Raw genomic sequence first — 12,247 nt, 5'->3', positions numbered from 1 at the left:
GCAGTGTAGAATCACAGCAGCAAAAACAGTGTAAGTGCATTTGCTGATCAGACTACAGAAGTGCCATGCACTTAATATGCAGACAAGAACAAGTGAAACTGTCCATGCCAGACACAACGAAGTCTTCTGTTCCTGTAACTCACTAAGCACCTTTATTAGCAAGGCAGAAGAAAACCAAATGCCATCTTATTCATGTACACAGAGATAGCATCCCAACAATATATTTAGTATTAATAAAAGAGGTAAATGTAAAACTGAGAAAAATGTCTTTCTTTGACCATAAATTCACAAGGCCACAGAAAAAAAAAAAGACTTTCCCTGAGTCTGATACATCAGAGCTATGCATAATCGTCACCACCCACTGCAAAGTCTTCAGCATTCCACGACAAAGATTTATTTAGATGCTCTGGGCCAGTGGCTACAAACTGTGGACTGCCAAGATGTTTCCATGTTCAGAATGGTCAAGCATCTGTCAATTTTTAAGCAATAAGGTATTGCAACTAACCCTGTCTATGACTGTCCAATAATTTGCAAGAGCTAAATGTGGTGTTTTTTACTGAAAAATATGTTTTTAGATTAAATGCAATTCTCTCCCCAAACCTCCAACATAGGTTCACCGGATCCTTTGCAAAGGCTTTTTTCTATCCTTGATCCCTTGCATATATAAATCTGTCCATATATTACATTATTGTTTCTTCTTGGGAAATATACCATACGTACTGTGAAGTCATAAACAGGGCTACATTTAGAGCCAGAAGAATTAATCTCCGGACAAAGAACAAATAGAAAACATTATGACGTTACTTAGAAATCAGATACAGATGGGAGAGAAGAGTAAAAGGAGGATTATTAAATCTCCACCACATACAATTCAAAGGCACGTACAATACAAAGTACCTACAGCAAAGCTATACACATAAACAAAACACACCAGATGCAAAATACAGTATATACATGAGATTACATTCCACTCGTCACAAGTGCCATGCAGATGGAGCTGAATGGTGACAATACTATGCCTCAGGAGGAGGAATTCAATTTTTACATGCTACACTTAGGGACAGGAAAAATAAAACTATAACTAGCATAGATTTCCTCTGAGGTACCTGGGTCTGAGACTGAACAATCTGTGATCATAAAGATAATTCTGGTAACAAAAAAGAAGGCACTGCTACCATGCACCCCGAGTCCCCAGGTTAAAATCTGCAATAATACTGCTGCAATAGCATAAAATGCATATCAAAATTAGTGTATTTTCACTCCATGTTTGCTTCTGACACTTAAGTGCCTCCTCACAACTTAAAGTGTCAAAAATCTCATCAGTTCCCAGTATCAGTGCTTACTTGGTAGGCTATAACCATCAGCAAGAGCAGACCTGGGAGCCACTACAACGGAACTCAGAAACTATTGCCTGTGGGGAAAGCCTATCTCAGTTGATGAGCAACAGAAGAAAAGCGCAGACTTCTAATGCTTTAGTCTCTCCACAGCAGAAAACAGCTTCCAGATTTATACCCCTGAAGCTTAATATGTTGGTCCATACATCTTCTCTTTTGGCAGGACTGCAGCCAGAAGATTTGCTCTTTGGATAATGAATGCATGTCCTTTTGCGAGACCTTTTGGGAGATTCCTTCCTATTGGTTAAAAAAATTCCTATTGCATGAATGTTGATTTAAAACAGCTGTGGTCACTGGATCTTCAGGTGTCTTCAAAAAATTCATTTAATAAACAAGTGTGCAAGAATGAACAGACTTCAGAAATTACAGCAGTCTCAATATGTAATTCAGGCACATCAGCAGGTGCTTTTTACATTGTATTCTAAGTCCTTGTTACATATTTGGCACTGCCTTGGTTACAGCAAGTAACGACACACCAACAGGCTCTGTCATCGCACCCTATGGATGCTCCAGTTACAGAAATCTCTTCCCCACTCCTCTCCTCCAAATAGGATGTAGCTTCTAAGAGCAGTGATGGGATGAAAAATCTATGTTGATAATCACTTCCCTACCAAAGTGGTCACCACTGTACCAGTAACTTTAGTCAAAAATAATGCTAAAATTTGGATTTGATCTTGAAATCCACAGTTCTTGCAAGGCTTCAGGAAGTTTGACCAGGTAAACGTGAACTATACATGACAGAAAGTCTCAGTCAAGTCTGAAGGCTTTTTCCCTAAATAATCTGCTTCTGTCACCAGCCTCAAGCTCCCTGGACACTGCCAGAGAAGGTGACTGATATTTTTTGCACTTTCAACATCCCAACTTGTCCTCCTTGAGAAAAAAAAATCTTGAAATTTTTTTTAAAAATAAAAAAAATAAAAAAAAAATCAATCAACTAGACTCCTCCATTTCCTGCATTTTCCCCACTATGAACTCAGACTTCCTACTGACTGATGTCTGAGCAGACCAGACATAAGTAAAGGGCAAGGCCTCCTCCTCATTGGGTGGCACCAGTGGAAAACAGATGGGTTTTCCATGAGGGTTTTCCATGTTTCCAGAACAGACTGCTACTTCACACTGAGCAACTCTTCTCTGCAACCACAGTCCTCCTCCCTAAAACCCACCTGCATTACAGGCTGCTCAAACTAAATGCAAAGAATTATAGGTAGCTTCACAGTACAATACCTCATATTCCGAAGATGTGATGACTTTGAATTGGCAACAGTGTCTTCCCATCTGAGCATGAATGCGCACAGGCGAAGACCAAAGAAACCTACCTGAAGGGGTGAGTTTTATGTGAACTGCACCCACTCTTCAGTACCTCACTACATCTGAAAAGTTAACACAGACAAGGAGGACACTAAGGTTTGTATACTATACACCGTAGTAACTGTCTGAGGTATTGCAAAAAGCCATGAAGCCATGGGATTTCTGTCATACACTGGAGAGAGGGAGCCTTCTACAGGCAGAGTAAATAAAGTGACTGTGGATTGGAGGAGGTTAGTTTTGGAGGGGGGAGGTGTATGCATGACTTTTTGATACACTAAGTATAATAACAGAGACACAGAACGTTGCGTGATTTCCTGTGTACTGTCCCTCAGTCTTTACAGTTCATGATTACTAAACTGTCAGATTGATTTTGGAATTATTTTAACTTACTGAAAAAAATATGATCCTCTTCCTTTCATCACAAGAAACTCTGAATTAGTTAGATCCTGTGACTATCCCAACCTGTGAATCCCTTCCTAGTAATTTCACCCTCTGGTTTTCAGATGTAAGACATCTACGAAAGAATACACAACCCTTTGTGTTTCAAATGACCAATGGCTCTAAAATGACTGGTTTACACACTGCTGTTTGAAAACATGAGGTTCTTGGGCAGGCAGCTAAAAACCTTTCTTTTACATAAAAAGGAAGAAGTTCTGTTTCTTAATGTAAAAAAGGAACTCTTATTTTACTGCTGTTCATGCTATTCTGCTATCCAGATCATGCCTGGTGTCCATATATGAACTTGCACTACAGTGCCTGTGGATGCAACTGCTTTCAAGATCGTAACAAAGACTTTAATATTGAAGATCAAAAGTGAGCCGTGAACTGTTCAGGTTTCAACAGCTACATACTGCAAGGAAAAAATACATTTAAAAAAAAAAAATTAGAACCTCTAGTCATTATCTTCCTGGATAAAGTGGCTGAAGTAAAAGTATCTTTAATAAAATATTAATTTGAACACCAGCAATGTGACATAGAAAAATTGTCTTTGCTCCATAAAATGGTTGTTCACTCCACTTTTAATTCCTAGAGAATCACCAAAGGTCAATCAGTTTTGAAGTAGGGACCTTTTTACTTTTTTGAAAATTGACCATATGAATGTTAACTGTATACAAGCTGCAATTGTTCTTTTAGTATGTACTTTTCATGCAACCATGCAACTGCTTCTATTTGGTATCAGGAGGCAATTAATCCTGAGGAGGGTCTGACAGAGAACCAGATCTCCTTCAGGAAATGCTTGGTTGTCCTTGGTCAATGATAGTTAATGAGTGAGTGAGACAGGCACTGTCATACCCAGAGGAATGGAAGACATTAGCTGATGCTCCATGTCACCTGGATAATCAATATAACCCAAAGTGTCATCCAATACATTACTGAGACTACTTTTTATCTAAAAAAAGAACTACACAGGCAGCTTACACATGTCCTAACCAATATATTCTTCTCTTCTCCTTCCAGCTTACTTATTTGGCGTCCTTTGAGACAAAAATTTTGTTCAAGAGGCTGGGTTATCTTGACTTCAAACCCAGAAATAACCAAGTCTGTAGCTAACAAGAAATACTAGTCATTTTTTTTTAATAATGTAGTTTGATTTTAATCCAAAATACATTTGATGTAATGTTGATCAAAGCATTAAGCCTGTGTTACCCTTAAAATATAAATGTCTTATGTAGCTTTTAAATTGTCATTCAAAAGCAGGTTGACCTAAGCTGAAACAAAGACATTCAGTCTTTACAGTTTACTGAGGCAAAGAAATAGAAATATATGTGAGGATGTCAAGTCCACACTTGACTTTAACTGCAACTAAAACTGCTGATTCCAGAATCAGTGCGGGCCAAAGGATACCACACCAAAAACAGAACACATTAGAACTGCTACTTGGACATGACTTTAAACTAGAGCTAAGCAGTCAGACTAATCATCGTGAGATTGCAGTTAAAAGTCTAAAGCCTGGAAAGCTTTGAAGCTCATGCAGAGTCAATTTTATGAAGTACAGCACTGTGTCCTCTGGCTAATGCCAATCTCCTTGCCAAGAAGGCATCAAGCTCAAACATCTCCTTCCCATGCACCTTGCAGCATGGTCCTACAAGAGGAAGATTTTGAGGACTTTGGGACATTCTCATTGTTACAAAATAAAATTAAGATGCCAAAATCTGAATGGTGCTGTGGCAACCTCATAAGTGGATAACATTCATCATTTATCAGCAAGGAATGATGACTGTTATGCAAGAGCAGAAGCCCGAGTTCATCCTTATTTATCCCTCTGTGATTAAAGGTATAATAACTGTGAATATCAGAAATACGCACCAAGTTTGGGGAAATGTTATGTAAAATGTCCACTAAAAACGCAATGGAATTACAAAGCTAAAGGCTGGTTTTGCACTGACTTATTTAATACAAATTTCTGTCACCTCACCACAGAATTACTGGGAAAAATTTTCTCATTAAGTTAAATGGGATTGCATTGCACATAGGTACTAGGAATGCTGTTAAATAAATCTTCCATTACTTAAAGACAGTGCTCTAATTTTGAAACCTCTGCAAAATCATTTCATACCAAGAAAATAGTTTTCTTAACTTCTGGGCAATAATTTCCTCTATCTTGACCATCTTAAAAATCCAATTTTAAAAATATTAATTTCAGGTCACTGAATTGGCTAACAGCAAATACACCTGTCTTTCAGTGCTTTCTTAAGGGAATGGCAGTGGTAAGAAGGACTTAAAAACCAGCACCCATCAGGAGGAGATCAACATTAGCCTCATACGGTATGTGCCCTTCACCCCAACACTCCCATTGCCCCAAATGCCAGCAGCAAAGCAAGCAGCTTTCTGCAGGGTGTGTTGTTCAGCACCGACACAGGATGAGGAGGGCAGGCTGGAAAGGTCCCTGTCCAGCAGTCATATCCAATCCCACCAGGACTCTAGCAAAACCTGCTGCACAAGCTGGTATTTCACACCTATGGGAGGCACAGCACTCCATCTTCAGAGCTTTCTGCCTTGGTTAAGCCAAGAGCTACAAACATGGTATGTGCAGCCCTTGTCTCAGTCACTTGATTTGAGCAGAGCTTAGATCACATGGCATCCAGGGATCCTGTCCAATTCAAATTACTCTGTGATCAGAAAAAAGCTGGTGTGAGAAAGCTGCTAAGAAAAGAGAAGGAAAAAAACCTCAGCTCCCCATAGACACCATACAAAAACATACCAATCTTCTCTTTCAACAGTGGAGGTAGTACCCACCCTCCTACCGTTTACCTGGGACAGCAATATATAAAAAAATCCCACTGGTTTTGCCTGTTCTTTGGATTTGAGGAGTGTTAGTTTAGGCATTCTGCAGATGTTAGCCTGGGAAAAACCTGGAGCAAGAGCTTTTACCCTGTGCTTCTTCACCTGACTTTGGTGAGAGCTTTTTTAGTCTCAGTTCTTCTTTTAAAAATGTTTTTCCCAATTTAATTTTATTTACTGTAAAGGGTTACATTTGAGACTTCCAAAAGGACCAAGATTTCAAACATGATTAAAGTCCCATCAGAATAGACACTACATAAATACATGGTAACACTAAGATTATTGGTATGAACTGTAACTTACATACCAGAAAAAATAAATAAAATTTTAAAAATCCACAAATAAAACTTAAGCATCTATTAGGAAAACTAAGTCACAGTCATGTATGTTTAAAACCTTCTATTATGTTCTTTCTTTTTTCCTCCTCCTTCTGTTTTTAAAAAAAACCCTTCCTTTTACCCAGACCATAAGTTCTTGTTCACCCAAGTGTGGAGAAAACATGCTTATTAAAAAAAAAAAAACCCAAACAAATCAGAATGACCACCACAAGAGGAATGATTTTCTTATGTACTGAAGTGAAAATTCTTGCAGAGAAATAAAAATATTTAACAAAATCAGTATAGGGCACCAAACGTATAAATACTAGATACTGAACCAACACGTAAACCACAGAAAGAATATAGAATACAGAAAGACATTTATCACCCTGACACACATCCCCAAAATGGAAAAAATAAGGCAAAAGTGAGTCAGTGTAGGGAAGCCACTCAAATGATCTTTGCCAAAATGGGCAAGTTCTGTAGCCTCCGTGGCTCTGCTATTCTGGTGGTTTTCTGACCTGTGTTCATCTTTTGGAGTTCAAAGTTTGAAAATTAAATTCAGTAGGCATGTTCCTGATACGCAAAAAAGGTTCAGAAGAGTTTATTTAGTTGAATAAAGAAACTACCACTAAAAAGACTCAGCCTAAATTCCAGAGATGTGTTGCTCTATTGTGACTAACTCACAGACTTTTAATGAAGTCTCTTGCTCCCTATGCTCACATTTTTCTCAGACAGGTGACAAGGTGGCCATCTTCCTAAGGAAAGCAGCATTTATGGAAGTGCTAATCAGAAAGAAAGATGCAAGTAATTCTTAACTGCTGGCTTATAAACAAGATCTGATGGACCAAACAGCCCAAGAACAGGCTGGACAACACAAGGGGAAGGTATATGGCTAAAAAAAAAAAAAATACTTCAACATTCTGAATTTTTGGTATCAACTGGCTAAACTTTGAAGAACATTTCCTCCTTTTGCTAAGCAATAGGAAAAATAGAGGCTTCCATGTGGTTTACCTCACATAGACTAGATATAGTTTTAAATACTTCTAATATATTTATTTCAGTTTCCTCGATGATGTTCACTGCTTATCCACACAGTTACTTACACAGCCTGATGGGTGATGGAAACTTCTCCCTATGTATTTTTAATTACACAAAAATCACCACAGGAGACATGATGGACCAGGTGAGATGCCACCTGCCTACCAGCATCTCTGCAGAAACTGAACTCCCTAGAAATAGAATTGCACTTTCATTCCTCCTGCCATGTCAATATGGATAGTTTCTAGCAGAAAGGGTTTAGTGTGGATACACATGTTCTTATGGTTCTGGAGTATCTTCAGCTAAGTCCTCTGCCATCCACAGCTGTCAAGTACCCATTGTACTGCTTCAGTAGTTATTTCTTCAGAATTAGGACAGACACGATCATCACGTGCCTGCATATGTGAAAGCAGCAAATAAAGATGCTTCCCTAGACCCCTTCAGTAAAGCAACAAACATACAGATTTTCAGAAGAACACTGATGCATGCAGGGGAAACAGAAAAATAGTATCACATTGTTCTTAGTAGCTGACTTAGCATATCAATCATTACTATGAATCAAAACCAATCAATCTCAGAAACAGTTTTCTCAGAAACCTTTAACCCCTATGCAATATGTATTACTGGCAATCTATTAAAGATAAACGAACAGAGGGTTGCTAGCTAGAACTCTCATTAAGCAGGAATCTTCACCTCCTAGGAAAGCAGAAAAATACATTTAAGAATGCATTCATCAAAGCTTCACTTAAGTCTATGATAATAGGATCTTGTTCAAAGTAAAGATTTAATTAATCAAGCTGCACTGCCTATGGACAACATGTATTAAACTATCTGAAGCACCTCTAATATTTTTTAATTATTTTTTTTTTAGATCTTAAGAGAAAAGGGGTGATTCTTCTAATTCATAATATTATGTAAATCCAGAACAGCTATGATCAATAACAGACAATTTATGTGCCAAGGGAAAAAATGCTGAATTTGAAGTATCTAGAGCATGAGATACAAGTGAAAAGGTTTAGCTCTCAGCTTGATTTTTCCTGTATTTTGTCTACGTGAAGCCTCTGAACTTCATATTGTATTCCTTTTTTTTTGTTTTTTAGCATGTCCATTAGTTTTGGTTACTAACCTTGAACTCACATACATGTAGCAACATGGTGTTTATTTTCCCAGGCAATGCAAGTTTTCTAGACTTATGTTTTTCATGATTTTGCATGCCATACACATTACCACACACTGACACAATCTAAAGCCAAGCAAGAAAACCACTGCAAATGACTAGCCACACAGGCCTGTTAAAAATAAAAAACAAGCAGCTGAACAGAAGATTCCATTTCTTTTTATCCTCATGATTTTTCTGCTGCCTCTAGTGCTAATAAGCACTGCTTATAAAAAGAAGTGTTGTCTACATTTCAAAGATGCACTTGCAAATTCCTCATGTTGAAGGCTTTTTAAGTTTAGAACATAAACACTGCATATGACTGTAGCTTAAAAAGGTATCAAAAAAGTCAGAAGCCAGCTCCTGGATGAATTAAAATTCATTCAAATCTCATACAAAAAGCGTTCAGGTTTCTCATTTGTCTTGCTATTTAGATAGATGACACAAACTTCAGCCTCAAAATTACTAGTACTCCCTTTAAAGTGTTATGGAGTACTTACATTACCACAGAGTAACCAAAATTTTCAGATTCATAAAATGTTTTATATCTTCAAAAATCCACACCAAATTTCCCTGCCCCCAAATAATAAGGCCATGGTGGATTGCAAGATTTTCACCTTTGGCATCCATGATGCCACCACATCCAGTATCATAAAATCTCTTTTAATGCAGTAGCTTCCATGTTTTTAAATACATTAGGGCAATTCTATTAAATATAAAAATAAATAAAATAAAACAAACAAACAAACACCAAAAAACAAACACACACAAAGCCCACCAGAATGCACTCCCTTCCCAACAGATACAAAATTACAAATTTGTCATAAACAAGAGACTGAGAATTACATCAAAAACTCAGGAAAATTGTGAAAAGGATTTTATATTAAGTAACCAAACAGGGTTATACTAAAAAGTTTTGGTATGTCTCCCTCTTAACACACCAAAACGATCTTTTCTATATATCTAGATGTACCAAATAGCCTTCCCAGCATTCCTGTATTTTTTTAACTGAAGACCTAATCTGTAAATACTTTTGACAGCCTTCCAGTAGGTTGGCCTTGCATCTGTTAAAAGACAGCATAGTAGCCAGAAAGTTTGCTACTTAAAGTAAAGATAATGCACTAATGTAAAACAGAAGTATCATTTTAAGCTATAACTAGAAATGTCCAAAATGTCCAAATAAATTAATTACACTACCCAGCCAACCTTGAACCACCATTACTTTGTCGAAATCAGTTTGACCTAAAAGCTCATTGATATATCAATCTCAGATATTTTCCAAGGAAGGCACGCTGTCTTTCACTAGGGTTTACATTTCTCTCGTTAAACATCCACAACATTCATCTAAGGTGCATTACAATACCAAATGTTCTGCTTCTGCAGAGTTTTTTGTGATCATCCATTATTATTCACTGGACACTTAATTCTTCTGCACAAACACACACAAATGCACAGAATTCAGTAGTAACTGTTGTCCTTCCCTCCTGAACAGCACTTCTGGGCAGTCTATCCTGCCCCTTCCCCCCACAGCATTAGAGACAAAAGGTAAATACGCACCTCACTTTTGGTTTGGCTGCACATAGAGAATAAACACATTCTATGTCACCATCACTTTCTGGGAAGAATAGACATCATGTGCTTGCTCCCAACATGGGCTGCAAAGGCAGGTGCAGCTGGTCCAGATTTAACAGCAATGCAGCAGAACCTGGAGTACTATGCCTGGAATATTTTGCAAGCAAGTTGTTTGGGACCCCATGGGCCACAGCTGCAGAGCAGACACAAAACTGCAGCCACTTGGGTGTACTCTTGTCAGCTGGTGTAACGTGACACAAGTCAAAGACAAGAAAAACGCTACATGGCTGATCTACCCTACACCCACATCAGCTCACTCTTAATGTGTGCAGAGTCAGGCAAACATTGCTCTTCTAGTTCCTCAGCAGCTATGAAAACAGCCAGATCTGCAATGCACTCTCTACACTAAACTGCAGTTCCACAGCCCAAAAAATCTACAACAGGAGAAAGAAAAAGATGGAGTGTTCCATCCTAGACCCACAGCCCCATCTCTCTTAAAGAGGAGATTTATGACGGCAGTAAAACAAGTCTTGATAGACTACTCCCACTGACTCTGATCCTTACAGAGAGCAGATTTAGTGCTGCACTGAGCACGACTGTGATTCAGGCAATCACTGTTATCAAATTGCTTCTCTGAAAAAAACAAATAAACAAATAAATAAACAAAATAAAATTTAAAAAAATTAAAAACCCAGAAAATCAGGACGCCTTTCTTTTCACGAAACCAGAACGTGATGGTAGCAGATGTCATCTTTCCCCCAGCCCAGGGGTGGAGAGCACGCTCCACGGGGAGGATGGGGAGATCCAGGCCCCGTTGGGCTTCCTGCAGCAAACCGGGACGCGGCCGCAGATCCCGGCAGAATCTCCCGACGGACCGGGCTGCTGAGACCGTCCTGCTGCGACAGCGACCACTCGATCGCCGGATGCGAAATCCCCACACGTCCACCCTACCCCACCCCCCGCCCCCCCCCATTTTTCCTTTCCACCATAGAAAAGGTGCGCACGGAAAAAAAATACCTAAAAAATAAAAAACATCAAACCAGTGCACTGGGGTATGCACGGCTCCACACAGCATTATTCTACACCCATCCCACCTCCACCATATAAAATAATGGAATAAACAAACGGAGGGCGAGCACGCAATGCCCCGCCGGAGGCTGGGATGGAGGCGGTCATGGCCGCGTTGGCGCCGCTCCCCGCAGCCCGGGGCAGGTGCAGAGCTGCCCCGCTGGCTCGGAGATGCGCGCACGCCCACGCAGCCGGACAGGGGCCGCCGCAGCGCCCGCACCCCGCTGCGGGCAGGAGCCGCCGGGCGGGACAGGGCCGGCATCCCGCGCCGGGAACCCACCCGCGGGCCCGCTGCCTCCCCGACACCGGCGCCCCGGCGAGGGCGCGGCTGGACCCCCCTCCCGCTCCCGGCCGCGACCACTCCGCACCTGGTGCGGGTCCGCGCCGCCTCCTCAGCAGGCAGGGCGGCTCCGGCGGGGGCGGCGGTGCAGCGCAGGGCGGAAAGCCCAGCAGCCGCCCGCTCCTCCCGCGGCCACCATCTTCCCCCTCCTCCTCCTCCTCCTCCTCCTGCCGCCGCCAGCACCGCCAGCGCCGGCCCCTCCCGCCGCACCGCCCTCACGCGTCAGCGCGCCCGCTCCCTCCCTCCCGCTGCCTCCAGGCGGGAGCGGGGCCCGACGGGCGTGGGCGCGGCTCGTCAGCTGCCGGGGGCTCCCGGCGCGGCCGAGGCTCTGCGGGCGGCGCGGGCCTGGCCCCTCACACACCCGGAGCTCTCCGGACCGGCGGCCGGTGCCTGGGCAGCTCGGAGCGAGGGAGGCCCTGCAGGACACCGAGCTGTCCGTCTCACCTTTCCTGGGCACGGAGCACGCAGCCTCGGTGGGAGGAGGGAGGAGGCTCCCACCGCCGAGGAGGTGTGAGGGTGGGTGTGCCGAGGCACCGCATCCGCATGGCAGCTGCCAGCGGGCCCTGGGCGTCCTCCACACCTGGGGGGAAGCTGCGAAGACCGAGGTGCAGCACACTTAACCAAATTGCGATCGCAACCTGCAGGGAGGATTACTGCCACGCTAAAAAGAGCTTGTCAGTGCCTCTTTCCCAAAATACTTGCTCCCGTGTTCACATACACACACACCGTTGGCCCTTAGCTTGCGTCTATAGCCCGGCTGTAAACTTTG

General features: G+C 41.7%; 1 protein-coding gene across 3 annotated transcripts in view; it reads right to left on the bottom strand.

The window, feature by feature from the left end:
* Window positions 1-11,622, bottom strand: part of APBA1 (amyloid beta precursor protein binding family A member 1) — an 88,823-nt gene extending 77,201 nt beyond the window's left edge. For 2 of the 3 annotated variants that reach the window (XM_005532882.3, XM_014261413.2), the window contains exon 1: window positions 11,507-11,622. The gene's annotated coding sequence lies outside the window, so the exon portion shown is untranslated. The remainder of the gene's footprint in view (window positions 1-11,506) is intronic. The other variant, XM_088054418.1, reaches the window with a different exon arrangement.
* Window positions 11,623-12,247: the final 625 nt, after the last annotated feature.

This window comes from Pseudopodoces humilis, chromosome 4 (assembly GCF_049639895.1).
Source record: "Pseudopodoces humilis isolate 2021_Gansu_Grassland_sample_001 chromosome 4, ASM4963989v1, whole genome shotgun sequence".
NCBI lineage: Eukaryota > Metazoa > Chordata > Aves > Passeriformes > Paridae > Pseudopodoces > Pseudopodoces humilis.
The sequence above is the reverse complement of the archived record's forward strand: the minus strand, read 5'-3'. Positions and strand labels throughout refer to the sequence as shown.